This window comes from Felis catus, chromosome D2, assembly GCF_018350175.1.
Source record: "Felis catus isolate Fca126 chromosome D2, F.catus_Fca126_mat1.0, whole genome shotgun sequence".
NCBI lineage: Eukaryota > Metazoa > Chordata > Mammalia > Carnivora > Felidae > Felis > Felis catus.
The window spans coordinates 38,920,309-38,935,167 of NC_058378.1; the positions used below are offsets into that span (position 1 = coordinate 38,920,309).

At 53.3% G+C, this 14,859-nt stretch overlaps 2 long non-coding RNA genes across 3 annotated transcripts in view; both read right to left on the reverse strand.

The window, feature by feature from the left end:
- Positions 1 to 14,859, reverse strand: part of LOC102900266 — a 48,355-nt gene that overhangs the window by 11,241 nt on the left and 22,255 nt on the right. The window lies entirely within an intron of this gene.
- Positions 1,341 to 6,135, reverse strand: LOC123380814. The gene is made up of 2 exons (XR_006587038.1): positions 5,659 to 6,135; positions 1,341 to 5,544 (listed from the first exon to the last, which is right to left on the reverse strand). It is a non-coding gene; the product is annotated as an uncharacterized LOC123380814 (long non-coding RNA).

The window sequence follows — 14,859 nt, forward strand, 5'->3', positions numbered from 1 at the left end:
CCTCCTGGTTTACCTTCTGCCCCCTACCTTGAATTCTTTTTAAATTTTTTTTTTCAACGTTTATTTATTTTTGGGACAGAGAGAGACAGAGCATGAACGGGGGAGGGGCAGAGAGAGAGGGAGACACAGAATCAGAAACAGGCTCCAGGCTCTGAGCCATCAGCCCAGAGCCCGACGTGGGGCTCGAACTCACGGACTGCGAGATCGTGACCTGGCTGAAGTCGGACGCTCAACCGACTGCGCCACCCAGGCGCCCCTTGAATTCTTTTTAAACGTAAGCAGATCCTATCGCTTCTCTGTGTCAAACCCTCCTAAGCCTCTTCATCTGGTTAGAATAAAACGGAAGCCCCTTCCCTGTCCAGCACGCAACCTGACAATTTTCTCCATTCCTACCTCTCTCCCTGGCCTTGCCCGAGCCACACGGGACAAACCAAGTTCTCTCCCTTCTGTGGGCTCTCCCCCGGTCTTCCCCTGGCTGTCCCCTTCTTATCATCCAGATCTCAAGTTAGTGTCCCCTCTTCAGAGAGGCCACCCCCACCACCCCGGTAAGTACCCGGTAAGCTGCAAAAACCCATCAAGGCTTTAAGGACTCTGCGTGGAGAGTGCTGACCCCCTTACCTTCTCCTTATTTGTTTGCTTTGTAGTCCCTCTCGCTCCTCGCAAAACAAAGGGCACGAAACATCCCTGGAGTTCACCGGTGTGCGCCAGCAGGAGCACAGAGCCTGGCACACAGTAGGTGCTCAGGACATGTTTGCTGGCCTCACGAATGAGATATCGTTCCAAAAGGTCCATACCAGATACAAAGGACTACTCAAAAAGGGACCTAAGGCCTGAAGCGAAAAAATTATTCCCATGGCGGTATCTACCGGGCAAGGTAGCAGGAACAAATAGTTTATACAGCCAAGTCTCAGCTATGTCATTTCTTCTGCCACGGATGTTCTATTCCCTCTTCACCTGACTCCGAAACTTCTACTTACCTTTCAACATTTAACTCCTACCTGCTCCCCAGCGCCCCCCTACCATGATGAGCTCTCCCTGACCTTCTCCCCCCTTAGCCTGCCAAATCTCTCACTCTTCCCCCTCTGTTCCCTCTAGCCTGGGTCTTGGTCTGTAGTGTCTTTCAGTCTGCGATCCCCTCAGGAGCTGGGGCCGTGGCTGAGCCACATCCCGGTGCCACTGCAGAACCCAGCACTTTGTACAGCATTGGCACTTGACGGAATAATAAAGGTTTGCCCCCTACCCATGCAGTCAACAAACCTGAGGAAATGGTGGTGTAGGAGACCAGCTCTCCGCCCTCCAGGAGCTTGCTCACAACCCAGATGGAGAGACAGAGAAGATTATATGACAAGCCAGTTACTTTAATGGAGAGAGACATAAAAAGGGTGATGACATCATAAGGATCAGCAAAAACAAGTCAAGTTATAAAATGACACCCACCATGGGACATCATTTATGTAGAACTTTAAAACTTGAGAAACCAACCTATATATTGTTTATGAACACATAAATATGTGGTAAAAATATATATATATATAAAAACATTCGTGAGAAACAAAACCAAAACCATCATCACTGGGAAGAGAAGAAAAGGGATAGAATTGTGGAGGTCCACATATGGGACTTCAACCACATCTACAGTGTTTTGGTGCTTACAGAGAAAAGTCTGAAGCCCACATGGCATAATATTAAGATAAGATAAAGTTGGGTGGGTGGTCCATGGTTGTTTGTTATAATATTCTAGTAGAGCCTAAGGGTTTGAAAAATTCCAAGATCATTTTATATTAAATGTAGTGTGATTAGAGAAAAAAGCACCCAGCCTTTTGAATTAATGCTGGTTGGTTGGATGGATGGATGGATGGATGGACGGATGGATGATGGATGGGTGATGGGTGATGGGTGATGGACAGAGGCACAGATGGATACATGAGTGATAGGTGGATGGAAAGATGGATAGATGGATGGGTAGTGGGTAGTTGGATAGGTAAATGGGTGGGTGGATTGAGGAACAGACAGGTTGGATGAATAGATGGCAGAAAGCGTGCTTAAAATTCTCAAAGTTTACCCTATTCGTTCTACAGTTATTGAGTCCTTGACTACACCTCAAGCCTCACGCTAGTGTCTGGTGCATTCAAGATTGTGACAAGTCACTTCCCCTCAGGAGCCCAAAGCTGGGGCCAAGATTTGAGCCAGATAAGGAGACAGAATGCAGTGCTGCAGACAATGTGGTCACAGATGTGTATCCACTATGCTGAAAGACCAAAGCAAAAGCAGAGTCAAGTTCTCACTGGGTCTCCTCCACAGGGGAAGGAGAACTGCTGTGTCCTTGAGGGATGTACTGTTCTCCTAAAGAAGAAAGAGAGCCTGATGTCCCAAGTAGAGGGATACCTGAGCCAGGTGAGGAAGGATGGGGCCATGGAGAGTCTGAACAAGCCACTCACAAAGGAAACATGGTGGAAAAGGAAGAAAGATAAAGCCAGCCAGGGGAAGTGGATCCTGCTGTGAAGGATCTGTATTGTCTTGCTGGGAGGTGGGACTTCATCCATAGGCCAGAGGTGTCTAAATCTGGACAATTGTCAGAACTATGTGGTTGGACCGGAAAGGGGGTGAGCCCAGGAATCCATATGGATCAAAGCCTGCCATCACCATCAGCCAGATCCCTCCACTCCACCCCCCTCTGGTTCATGGAGGAGACCAGCAGGAATTGGCTCACCTGTGGTCTGGTCCTTAAGGGCAGGACCGGCAGAAGTGGCCTCCTCTGTGGTCTCTGCAGGTGTTCATTTTGCCTTGAGTTTGATGCCCCCCCCCCACACTCAGGCCAGGCAAGGGAAAGGGAAGCCCGTGTGCGTGTCTGCACATTGACCTTGATGCAGCACGTTTCTATCTCACCAAAGAATTCTCCAACAAGAATCTTTATTGCTCGGCACAGTCTCCCAGCTAACTAGGAGAGCATTTTTCTAATTACATTTCCCTTGAAATACACCCGGGTTTGAGTTAACACCTCTTCAGTCTGCCAAAACCTAAGTCATTTTAAAATTAGTTCTGGAGGTTTTGCAAAAACCCCACCGGGATGCAGCGTTCCTTCCCCACCAGGCTGTGTGCTGAAAACTCTCCCTAGACGCCAAGAGCGATTTTCCTTAGAGACTCTGTGGAGAGAGCCCAGGGAAAGGCCCACATCCAGGCCCGCCAGAATCTCCTCTCACTCAGATCTGTTGAACAGCCCTCGCAATGCTGCAGGATCGATAGAATCATAAATGCATTTTGCCCTAAGCAGTCTCTCTGATACTTTTAAAAAAACATACGGATGGGAGGGAAATGTGATCCATATGGTTTTGAATCATTAACACTTAAATCGTCAAAATAGAGATTTTTTTTTTTCCTGGAGAAATTTCCTAGCCAAGGCGCCTTTCGCGGCTCTTTAATAAACTGTTTAAAATTCTGTTGTTCCCCCTAAAACACGCAAGCACATGCCAACATATGCAGCCCATGTATACACACCCCGCTAACTCTGAGAGGGCATCATTGGGAAACACAGCCCATTAGACACCATCCATCCCCAAGACAGGGTGAGTTAAAAGGCCCTTACGGTACCTTGTGAGCACCGATGGTCAATAAAATCTACTTAGTTCAATTATTCAGGCCAAAGAGTCCCATAGAGCTTTGGAGCTCATCTGGACAAGCCCTTTAATGGTACAGATGAGAAAGCTGAGACCCAAAGAAGGCTCAGTCTCTTGAGGAGTTGGCAGAAGTCATGGAGGAGCATTTCAGGTGAGGAAACTGCATGAGCACAGTGCCTGCACCTGTTGCCCTGTGCGACTGAAAGGTGGGGCGTGAGGTAGGGATACAGGCAGGAGAGAGGAAAGAGACTGACCACGGGGCACAGTCCGTGGCTCCCCACAGTCTGAATGCAGCAGCCTCCTTCTCTAGCCTGTAGGTCAAGGCTGTGGGAGAGGCGACCATCTCTACAGAACACAGGTCAGAGCCTACCTCTTACAGCAACGGAAGGGATGGCTTAGCAAGATAAGGTGACCAGTTAAAAGGTCATTGCTAAAGCTCTTGGGAGGAAGGATGATGGGATGGAATTGATGACAGAAAGGAAGACACAAACCTGAAAGATGTTTTGGAGAGAGGCTTGATAAGATTCGGGGAAATACATGTCATCAGTGAGCATCGTCAGGATTCTATCAGTTTTCTGTGGCTGCTATAACAGATTGCCACAAACTTACCAGCTTAAAACACATCAACTAATTCAAATTCACGGTTTCGGAGGCCAGCAGTCCAAAATGAGTCTGAAAGGACTAACACCAAGGCATCGGCAGGGCTATTCCTTCTGGGGGCTCCAGAGGCAAAACCATTCCTTTCCTCTTCCAGCTTCTGGTAGCTGTGGGCACCCCTTGGCCCGTGGTTGCAACATGCAACCCCTGGCTTCCGTTGTCACGTGTCCTGCTACTCACTCTGACCCTCCTGCCTCCGTCTTACGAGGACCCTCGTGATTGCATCAGGCTCTCCCGGATCACCTCCTCTTCTCAAAATCCTCAACATAATCACATCCGCACAGGCATGAGGCTGTCAATCTCTCGGAGCAGGGGCGAGGCATTGTTCAGCCCGCCGCAAGAATGAAGCCCAGATTTCCAGCTTTGGCAACCAAATGGAGCTTTCAACCAAGAACGGGGGAGATTAGTGGAGAAGATGAGGAGCTTGATGGAGGAGGGGCTGGTTCTAGTTACAAGCCTGGGAGACGTTCTAGAAAGGGGCTTCCCAACAGACAGTCGATCCAAGAAAAGGGAGCGTGACTAAGTGACAATGCAGGGGTGGTGTGGGGGCCACGGCGTCAGATACAGGACAGGGATCACATAGGGATCAAATGGGACGGGACTCAGGTTCAGCAACTCCTGGGTGACCTCAAAGCCAGCTGAGCGGAGTGGAAGCAAGTGGCCGGATTTGCAGAGGCTCGAAGTGCGACCTGAGGCACACTTCTTGGAGAGGGGAGAGAGTTGAGGCGGAGCCTCGGGAACAGAGCTGGCGCTGGGCTGCAGGCAGAGGGCAGGGACCCCAGGCGGGGGAAGGCTTGGGGCTGTGGGACAAAGAGATGCAGATTGCTGGAGCCAGTGTGGGGCAGGTGGCTACATGGAGGGAAGGAAAGGGTGAACCGGGTCCCTGCTCCTTTGCCAGCACGAGAGAGAAGAGGAAGCAGAGGGTGGGTACCCACGACGAACTGTTTGAAGACAGAAAGAAGAAAAGCTGGTCTCGATTTTGCGTAGAAGAGGGAGGTAAGATGGTCAGTTGAAAATGGGACCGGGAGAGAGAGGCCAGAACCATTCACGGAGCTGCGGGAGAGAAGGAAAGTCCCCAGAGCGACTCCCTGCAGAACCCAGGTCCTCTCCGGCTTGGCCTCCGGGCGGGGGGTCCCAGCTCTCACCCCTTTGTACCTTCCAAGGTGTCAGGCTGAGGAAATAGAGCTCCGGCAGCCCAGCTCAGAAGCCTTCTCTCCCCTGCCTTTCCTCCTTTGTTGTCCAGTGACAGTGACCTCAGGTTAAAAGCCAGCAACTGAGTGGACATGAGGGACGTTGAGCGGGGAGGGCAGGCCTGAGAGCAGCCCCCTCCTCTTTCCTCACCAGGAGCCTCAGCTCCGGCCTCCCTCCCGCGTCTCCCAAACCAGACCTCAGCACTCTGCTCCACGCTGGCCAACTGACTCCCCGTCTCCGGGCCTCCTGATGAAATGAGAGACTTGGAGGCAATGACCGCCAAAGGCCTTTCAGCCCTCCTGGCCTCCAAAGCACGGCCTTGGACGTGGAAAGGCTGTCTGAGTTGCCGCAGGGAGCCCCAGCCTCTTTGGAGACGGGCCCAGACCTCTGTCATTGCGTAAACGTGATGCAGGCCTGTTTGGTGCCGCATAGCTGTGGTTTTCTGTTTTCCCCAGCAGTAGCTACAAGGCCGCTGCAGCTGAGAAGGCCCAGCAGGGAGGGAGAGGGCGGGGAGGAGAGCAGGAGAGAGTGCTTCTCTGTGCTGCCTCCTCCGCTTGGCTGAGAAGTTTGCAAAAGGGAAACAACATGCACAGAACAGCCCCCTTCCCTCTCTCCCCACCAATCTCAAGGGAAGTGAGTTGTTTCTAGCTTCTTTTGTTTCTTTCCAGGTCGTCCCACCTCTGCCTTCTTGGAGCAGACGCCCTCACATAACCCTCGTGAGCTTGGCCGTGGACAGGTCTTAGGGTGAAATAGCAGTGCCCAGAGGGTGAGACGTGGGTGAACATGGAAGCCTTCAGCAGAAGTAAGAACAGACCCTGCCAGGCAAGCTTATTATCGTTGTATGTGTCTACGTGCCCACACCCTCACCGGGGCCTGGCACACAGTAGGCCCAGATAAGCCGGTGTGTATTAAGCCAAGCAGAACTGAATCTGGGAAGAATACAAGAGAACTGGCCACAGGGGGTGTGGCAGATGTGACTGGTGCCCTACTCAGATCCCCTTGCCCAGGCCCGTGTATCCCACCCCCAGCTGCAGGGGTTGGGGAAGGGGGGAAGGGTTGTAACAGCGCCCACTGCACCCTTCCCTATAGACTTGCCCTTGGCTGATGGGAGCTGTCTTACCCGATGCCAGGAAATTTGCCCATCCCTCCAAGGGGCAGCTCTCCACCTGTGACTTACAGATGCCAGAGTTTAAATCCCAGCCACCTTGCTTCAAGTTGAGACAAATCTTTGGTGCAATTCACACTCCAGAGTTCCCCCACGAGATCAGGGGAAGTGAATGTCACATCTCTGCTTAGCTCCTTCCCCTCTCCTGCCTCCCTCACTGCCTTACTGGTTTCCCCTCCACCTGCCACTTGCACAGAAATCCCTGCTTCAGCCTCTGTTTCTAATGGGCACGGCCTGGGACGACGGGCACGGCTTTTCAGATGAGACCCAGCTCGGGGAGCGGCCTTCCCTGCCCACAGCCAAGGGACTTGTCACACTGCTCACCAGGCAGCAGGGAAGAGCAGAGGGCACTTGACAGCTGGCATTTTGCAGGGTCAGAGCTCATCGGCGCGGCTCTGCACACCCAGGAGGGCTGGCGTGTGGTAGCAGAGAGGGCCAGATCACGGTTAGGCCGGTCAACTCTCCAGAGGCCACCCGGGGGCTGCAGGAAACTGAGACCCACTGGGGCTCAAACGGTGCTGGCCAGTTTGGCCTGCTCACTGGGGACCAGAGCAGGTAGAAGTCAGGGGCCTGCAGACGACCCAGGCCAGAGCACCACCAGGCAAAGAAGCCGGCATCTGGAACCAGACCAGAAGGGCGGAGCCGCTCCTGGTCAAGGACTTCGCCAATACCACAAGGCCTAACCTGGGTGGCCCCAGAGCTCCCAAGCCGTGCAAATATTTACAACAAAGTCAAGAGCAGTATAATGGTAACCGTAAAATATACACTGCGCCAAGTGCCATGTCGGCCCACACCCGCTGCCAGCCCCTCGCGTGGAATTAACGTGAAATTAACTCCATCCTCCCGCCGCTCCTGGCAGGTACTATCGTCTCCACTTTAGGTCAAATGGTGGCCATGCCCGCTTGCGTCGCACGTGTGGTCGGAAACGATACGTGCACACACAACGCACAGCCACGCGCGTCACTGTTTCGGTCAGCGGCTGACGGGATGGATGTGGCCTTCTGCACCAGACACTTTATTAAGGACGCTGCCCGTAAGAAGGCACCCCTTGCCTTCTTAAGCTCTGGCTCACAGGCCCTTGCCCTCCCCGGGTGCCCCAGCAGCCGATGCCCTGCAGCCCTGAGCAGCTGAGCCAGCACCCAGCACCCAGCATGCAGCCACCTTCTGCCCCGCTCCCTCGGGCCTCCAAACGGCCCTCTCCCCTTTCCCAGGAAGGGGGCTGAGCCGAGTTCTCTGGCCCTGTCAGGGTACAGCTGTGCCAGAAATCAGGGCCGCTTGTCCGTTTCCCAACTTCCATTCATGGTATGGGAGGGACGTCTTGCCCTGAGGTGGTAACTTCTGATCTTCTAAGAGGTCAGCATAAGGGGTGCTGGTGCGGGCACTCAGAGGTCCCAGAGGGCACCAGGCACCTTCAGATACTCCCAAAGTTGCCCACACCCTGTGACTCCAGACTGAGAGCTCAGTCATGCAACAGCTGCCTCTCATTCTGAAGTCCCCCGGGAGATGTGGCTGGTCTAGACGACGCTCCCAGGACACCAAGCCTTAACGCGTGGCCCCCAGGCTCAGAGCTCGACTTGGGAGTCCACACTCCAGGGTTCATAGGGTCCTGGTCTGTGCAGGAAGCACGCTCCAAATACTTCCCCCTCCCCCAAAGCTCTGGGAACACCTGCACAACCCACCAAGGACAGAACCTCAGTCTTCTCTTCCGTGAAATGGGGATGAGAACTTACGCATGGGTCCATGCCACAGATTAAGCTGAGTAACAAATAAGGCTGCAGATCTCACTGACTTCTCAGGGCAGCTTTAGTCTCACTCAAATAAAGGTCTGCATTGGGCAAGTCACTCGCCTTCATCTTGGGGCTTTGACCTCCAAGACCACTGCAGAGGAAGGGAGGGCGGGCTGCTGGGGGGTATGTACCAATTAACTGCCTCAGCCACAGGGCACAGCCAGGTTTCGTGGGCCTAAAACTCATGCAATTTAAGGGATCTCTTTAAGAGAATGTATACAATGTTATACATGTCAATTGCCCACAGCTATTGCAATACCTGCCGTCCACAGAAATTACAAAAACAAAATACCCATGATCCCCAGAAAGAAGGGGTCAGGGCAAGTGAGAGCCCTAAAACCCACACTGTTGACTTCGGGATAAGTCGGCATCTGCCAGGCCTAGAAGTGACGCACCCCTATGGCTCACAGTCCGTTGGCCAGAACTAGCACACCACAGGAGGCTGGGGAGTGGAAGGGAGCCCCTGGCTGCTTGTGAGTATTAACCGTCTCCAGCAGCATGCTGTGCTCATAGCAGCTGGGTGGTGGAGGGTCAGAGGGTCAGAGAGTGGAGGTGGAAGCTTCATGCAAATGTAGCGCTCTAGAATGATCTGTGTTTTTGCCAAAGCGTCTCCCAAGGAGGGCACAAGCGGGGGGGGGGGGGGGGGGGGGAGGGCGCAGGGGAGCCGTGCCCAGTCCAGAGTCGGAGGTCAGGGCTCTAGTCCCAGAGCTGTCCTTTCTCAACAGTGAGAACCTGAGTGATTCATTTAACCTCCTGGAGCCTGCTGGCCCCATTGCCCAGGTATGTACATTGATCCTGACCTCCCAATATAGTCGTTAAAGAGAAAACAGGATCAAGTGCCTAAAAATGCTTTGCAAACAGCCCAGTGAGGTGCAGAAGTGAGCCACACTGTAATTCTTTTTAGCAAAGCCGCTCTGTCATGCTTTCTTATGGTCACCTGAAAGCCAGCAGCCTCTCGTCCCAAAAGCTCAGCCCATGGGCCCTTGCGGCTGCCTCGGTTATGAAGGCAAAGGTTAAGCCCCCCGGTGTCGTCTTCTCCAGCCTGTCCTGCCTTACCCCACCTGTGTCACCAGCCCTGGAGAGATCGGCCAGGACGGGCAGAGCATACTCAGCTGCTGCATGAACTTGCTGGATTCCCCAGGAAGATTCTAGAATAGTAGAGCTCAATGACTCTCTAGAGGTTAGCTTCCCCATTTGTGGGTGCTGGAAATGCTCAGCTCCTTCAGGGGTTCCCGAGCGGGCGTTGGTAGGTCCGTCAGAAAGGAACAGCTCAGCCATTATGGGAAGTAACCCCCACCCCACAGCACCCTAACAGGGCTATTTTTAACTCTCCACAACCCCCCTGCAACCCTCTCACTCTGGGAATGTCATACCGCATCATAATAAACACATCAGAATGCGTCAGCACCCACATCGAGTATCATTTACATATAACTTCATAGGAACGGAGAGGAGTTGAATTAACAAGTTGACATGATGTGAACGTTTTGCACATATTCAATTAAACATCCATTCATTTTGATATTGCCATCACTTTTTAAGTGGATAATATTTTTTCAGGTATCAAATATTCTTGGAAAGATCATAATCTGTAGGCTTGAGTTTACAGTGCCTGAGCATACACCAGCCCCTGCATAACACCCCCTCTGGTACGGAAGGCCAGGCTTTTCCGTTCTTTCAGAGGGCCCAGCTGCCAAGTGGCTCGCCCGTCTGTGTCACCCCCAGCACAGGCTGCTCATTCCTGCTAAGTCAGGGGCTTGACCTCGCTCTTGCCCCAGATGAGGAGCTGAAAGTCCAGGGAGGGACTGAGTGACTGTGGAGTCTGTCCGATCCCGTGGCCAGAGCCAAGAATGGAGGAGAAGAGTCGCAGGCTGTCTGGGTGACGGTTCATGACCACAGTGAGAAACAGGTCTTGGCCAAGATCACAGAGGCAGCCACGGCACGGCCCCTGCCTCTCTGAGCCTCAGTTTCCCCGTTTGCAAGTGAGCAAGCAGCAAGCAAGGGAGGGAGAGGGGAGCATTCTATAACCTCTCCCTTGTTTTCCAGATGTGTATAGAGTTTCCATTGTATGGTATGTTTATTCTGGCACTTTCTGCTGCAGGGTATCAGGGTCAATGCGATTAAGCGGGGTGTTTTTTTACACCTGAAACGTCATCATTTTTGAAGGGATTGTAGGTGTATGTGTACAGATGCAGGAACATGTATATGAGTCCTGGAGAAGGTTCATGCGGACATTGTGCCTCATACCATGTGTACACGTGTTGTATGAATGCCCATGTATGTGTTCGGGGCATAAATGCATGCATGAGTGTGCATTTGTCCGTGTGCAAGCGTGTATGTGTGCGTCACGGAGAAGGCCGGGCAGAAGGGATGGCGTTCATGGGCTCTGTGTGTTGCTTTTTACCTTCCTGGTTCCTGGTTGCCCCAAACGCTTTCTTTCTTTCTAGAAAGTGTTCCCGGTGCAACCATCAGCTGCCTGTCCTTTGCTCCCACGTAAGGGCATTGTTATCCCCGAGAAAAGGCCAAGAGCCAGATCACTCTGCCATTAGGCACTGATGCATGTGAGTGAGCTTTACAAAGGTCCTTCCCTTCCCTGTCTTCTCTTGACCCCCAGATAAAACTAGCGAGGACAGGTGTGATGGTCCCCCTTTTACAGATGAGCTAACTGGGGCTCTCCCAGTGGCTAAGTCACATGTGAAAGGAGAGGACCTGGGTACAGGATCCTCCCGCTCCACATTCCTGGTGACTTGTAGAGGGGCAGATGGAGTGGCCCTTACGGGCACGGCTCTCCTCTTGCACGTCTCTCTCTCACTTCCTCCCAGGCCGTCGGGATCCAGAGTCAGGTGTGAACCAAGTTCAGCGTCCAGTACAGCGCAGAGGTGGTGAGCAGTGGCCCCTGGGGATGGCCCCTGGGGATGGCCCAGCCTCAGTGTTGGTTCAACCAGGCTGCCAAGTGCCAGGGACATGTCAGGTCTCGCCTCTGCCCGCTGCTCCCTGGGATCAGCAGCTGCCGTCATGGGGCCAGGGAGCCATCGTCTCAGAGCAGCTGGGCAGGGCAGGGTGGGGTGGGGCAGGGATGAAGGAGCTACTTATGGGCAGGAAGAGTTTCGGGTGGCCCCATGCCAGAGCACTCGGGGTCACTGGCCCAGTCCCCAAGTCCCAAGCTGCAGCATCACTGGTTTGTCTGAGTCTGATACCCCCACTGTGCCTGCAGCCCAGAAAACTTGCTGGGCACGCCTATCACCCTGTCCACTCCCCACAACAACCCTGTAAGGTGACTTCTTTTATTCCTGTTTCATGTATAAGAAAACCGAGGCCCATGGAAATTAAGAGATGTCCCCAGTGGCAGCAGCAGAAGACCCAAGTTCTTGTTCCCGCTATGTCCCACAATAAGGTGGTTATTGAGCATCTACTATACGTCAGGAACTATGCCAGGCACTTCTCAAGATCTTGTTTATATTTCTGCAGAACCCAGTGAGGCAGAGAGCATCGCCTCCATTCTGGAGAAGAGTAAACAGCCTCGGAAGTTAATTTGCTTGGCCAACCTCACAAAATTAGAAGATAGCAGAGTTGAACCCAAACCCAGGTACGCCTGCCTAAAAACATCTAATGAAGTCAGGATGGTCTCCCTAAAATACACATCTGACCAGGCTTCGCCTCTGCCCTCCCACTGCTCTCCAGTGCCTCAAAGACCACAGATAAAGTCCAAGAGCCTTAACCTGGCACTCAAGGCCCCCCACAGCCTGGGCCCAAGCATTGCTCCTTCTCCCCCAGCACCCCACCCCACCACACCCATAGTCACCATATTGTATTCCCTTGAGCATGCTATATATTTGCAGAGCCCTGGCCTTGGCAAAGCTTGGTCCATCTGCCAGAAATGTCCTTCACCCTCTTCATGGCCTGTCACATTCCCATGCCACGTGGTGGAATCAGAGAAAAGTGTCCTAGAGGAGGTGTCATTTGAGTTGGAGGCAGTTAATCCTCTGGATTCATGAAACAACATTCACGTTCATTACAGTGTGATATTGCTGAGGAGACGTTGGTGTTTATCTGAATATCTGGTCCCTAGATTAGGAATGCTTTCAGGGCAGGGATGGTGAACTGTTTATATCTGTATCCTAGCAACTAGCACAGGGCCTGTCCCAGCACAAGTTTTCTCCCAGCGTTTGTGGGTGGGTGGGCGGATGGATGGATAGACGGACAGATGGACAGACAGATGGATGGATGGAAAGATGGATGGATGGATGGATGGATGGATGGATGGATACGTGGATGAATGGATGGATGGACAAACAGATGGACAGACAGACAGATAGATGGATGGAGAGATGGGGGATGGGTGGATGGGTAGATAGATGGATGATTTGTTTGGAAGATGAATAAATTAGTGGATGGATGGAGCTTGGAAGGATGGAAGAAGAAGAAATGGGTGAATTACTCGTATCAACAAGCACAAAACTATTCAGCACTGATAGAGTATACAGAGGGCTCTCCCTCCTCCCACCACACTCAGCCAGTAACTCAAGAAGCCTCCCCTGCTTGCACCCCTTGTAACTTTTTGTTCCAGGTTGAAAAAGACCTGGCAGGCCCCTCTGGGGCAAAAAAAAAAGGACCCCCACCCTTTTGGTTGAGCTCACATCCTGGAAACCTATGGCTGTGCTCTAGGGAGAGGCAGGGCCTGCCCCGACCCCTGAGATGAGCTAAGCAGGGAGTATCCCAAGTCCCATCTTTCCTTTCCATGAGCTAAGAACTCTTCCATGCCTGCCCTCTCACTGCTCAAAATTCCACTGCCCAGGATAAGTGGAGCCGGGACCTGAGCCTAACGTTGCTTTAATCCCCAAAACAAAGTCACATTGGCCAGAGTCAGAGGAGCCCGGGGGGTCAGCATCCAGGAGGTGCAGGGGCAGGAAGGAACAGGACCAACATCTGGAGGCGGCTGGAGGCAGCTGGGCCACCGTCAGGGGGGCGGGTTCTGAGAGCAACAGTTCTGAACTTAGAGCGATGGGTGTGAGTCCTCCCCGGGAGCACACAGGGCCAAAGCACAGGCTCCTCATGAGGAAGGACAATGGCACTGGCTTCTCTCTGGGTTCCACCCCACCCCTCAGCATCCCCACCCACCCCAGCAGCCTCACATCTGCAAACAAGGCCCTGCCAAGTAAACAGCTGCAGCCCACGCTCCAAGGCTCCCCAAACCCCAGCACTACCCACAACGGCCAAAGCCACATCCCATCCGTCCCCCGCCGCGTGGGGCCCAAGGGAAGGGAAACGCTCATTAATCACAAGGAGATGGCTTCCGGGCAGCCTTGGAGACAGGCAAAGGAGACCAGAGCTGGGAGGGAGCTCCCCACAAGCCCCTAAGGGAGGTCAGGGCTCCCCGCTCTGACCCAGTGCAGCATCCATCAGCCAGTGGCTTGCCTTCCGGTGCCCAGGAAATCCTTGAGAGCCAGCCAGCCCTGGTTGCGGCCTGGGAATCCAGAGAGATGGGCAGATGCTTCCATTCAGTGAGACATCAGAGGAAGCCTCTGAGGTCAGGTTGGAGTCTTGGTTCTTTGCCTGGCCTCTGGCAGGTCGTGTGACCTTGGGCAAGTGATTTTTTTTTTTTCTCTCTCTCAGGGCCTCTGTTTCTGCAAACTAGAGACAGGGCTCTGGCTCTACCTGCATGCACGTCCCAGAGTTAGTTTCACCCTGTGGGAAGGGCTCCTACTGATGTCATACTCTCCATCCCAAGACCTCTGAAGAGTCAGCCATAATCCTTGGCCCCATCTGACTCACTGGCAAATGGGTGTTACTGGGCCATCGTGGTGTTTTTAAAAAACCGTGCATCTGAATGTCTTTGGATGGGACGTGCAGTTTTCAGTCAGAGGCAGCCGCCCCCACCCCTGCACGTTGCCTGAAACCCACCCCTTCTCACACTTCTCGGCCCCTCGAATCCACTGGGAGAGGCTAGGTTGTGCTGCAGAAACAGCCAATCCCCCAAACCTCGGTGGCTTAGCAAAACAAAGTCAGTTTCTCACTCATGATACAGGCCGGATCTGGGTCTCCGCCTCACTTGGGCTGACGGAGGCTTCATCCTGCCGTGTGCTTCCACGGTCCCCAAGACAGGGCAAGGAAAGTGGCAATGACACTGTCCACTCAGAAGAGGCACCCTTTGATCCTGTGCCCATCCTACTGGCCAGAGCACATCACACAGCCTCCCCTCCCCTCAGAGGGGGACGAGGAAGGTGGTCCTACCGTGTGCCCAGAAGGAGGAGAGAACCAACTGGGATATTCGAGCCACCCTAATGACCGCCATCCCCAGGAGGCAAACCCTTGCAGCTTCCGGTAGAACGGGTGAGGTCCCAGCTCCGTGTAAGCACACAGAAGACCCAGAGAAACTCCCAGCCCTCCTACAGACAACCTCAGGGCTTGCCCCTCGGCCCAGCACTGCACCAAGGCTGGGGACACC